The sequence below is a fragment of the Stegostoma tigrinum genome, chromosome 4 (genome assembly GCF_030684315.1).
Source record: "Stegostoma tigrinum isolate sSteTig4 chromosome 4, sSteTig4.hap1, whole genome shotgun sequence".
NCBI classification, from domain to species: domain Eukaryota; kingdom Metazoa; phylum Chordata; class Chondrichthyes; order Orectolobiformes; family Stegostomatidae; genus Stegostoma; species Stegostoma tigrinum.
In genome coordinates this window covers 127,969,657-127,971,076 of record NC_081357.1, presented here as the reverse complement: position 1 = coordinate 127,971,076, position 1,420 = coordinate 127,969,657, and the positions used below count along the sequence as shown (strand labels likewise).

The 1,420-nt window shown below is 37.4% G+C and overlaps 1 non-coding gene across 1 annotated transcript; it reads right to left on the bottom strand.

The window, feature by feature from the left end:
- Window positions 1-607: 607 nt before the first annotated feature.
- LOC125452986 (U6 spliceosomal RNA) lies at window positions 608-717 on the bottom strand. The gene has a single exon (XR_007247654.1). It is a non-coding gene; the product is annotated as a U6 spliceosomal RNA (small nuclear RNA).
- Between the last annotated feature and the right edge of the window lie 703 nt (window positions 718-1,420).

The following is a 1,420-nucleotide window of genomic DNA, read 5'->3' as shown; positions in this document are numbered from 1 at the left end:
GGAAGGGTCACCGGACCCGAAACATTAACTCTGTTTTTTCCTTCACAGATGCTGCCAGACCTGCTGAACTTTTCCAGCAACTTTGTTTTTGTTGCTGATTTACAGCATCTGCAGTTTTTTTGGTTTTTACTGCAATATTTAAAGCCTGACTGTGTCTGTTAAAGCAGAGATAAATTTTGACTGGAGCAGGTGCAGGAAGACATTACAAAGTGAGGGGCAGGATGTGTTCTAACGTTTTCCGACTGAAGAGAAGTTACGTAGCTTTTCATCATTAGGACTCAGGAAGGAGATCTGTGGGGCGGAGCGATGCAACAGAGCAAGATTCGAGCTCAGGACACAAGCTAACACAATACAAGTTAGGAGACAAAGTACTTGCCAAATGTTGGAAAGCAGGTTACACCTACACACCCATTTGCAGTGAGGAAAGCAAAATGCTCAATGATCGCTGCTAAGCTCAGTTCACAAATCATCACAATGTCATTTTCAAAACACTAAAAGCAACATCTGTGAAAAAAAAACTATTTTTTCTAATCATCCTTTTCAGAGATGTTATTACATTTCCTGGTCCAGGAGTAGGGAGGCTATCACTGTGACACAAGAGGACCCTAAAAATATACAACACCTCACAAATTTGTGTATTACCCTTGCACAGGGACCATGATAATCTTCTCTGCTTTGCTCCAATTTCAGTATATGTGCTGCTGTAGCTGTAAGCATTGAATTTGATACAGATGTTGACACCTCAGATAATAAATGTGAGTCCAGTGATGCAACACCTGACGTCAGGTGACATCCTACTTACTCTTAAGAGAAAACATTCTCTATACTTAAGCAATTGTGAAGCAGTAAACTTTTTTCTGTTGGTGAATAAATCTTATGTATCATCATACATGACACAGTGTATTGCAGAATTGATGGTAAGTTACAATGCGTACTAGTATTAATGTTGAAGTTGAATGTCCCATTATTTTTAAGTTTATTGCTTGCTTTTGTTAAGAAACAAAGCACTGAAGCATGCAATATGCCTCATTTTATAAGAAGTGGAGAGGTGCATTGCACTGAAAAAAATATTGTACATCTTGTCTGCTTAAGGCTACCTTACACAAAATGTACTAGCAGAGGGAATCTAGAAGGGGAATGAATAAGAGAATCCATGTTTTAACAAAACATGCAGTTCTGAATCTGAATGCATTTTGTTGAATCTTACACTCTTTTCCTCAAGAAGTTCACTTAAAGTTCCTTGGGATTTCTTTTGATTATGAATGTCACTTTATCTGTGTAATTCCTTCATCAGTATTTATTTTCTCACTGTCCTATTTATATATTCTAGTAATTATGGACAATAAATGCTGACCTTGCAAACATCCACATTCGATGAATGCATTTTGTAACAGTAATCCTGGAAAATGTCTGTTTTTAC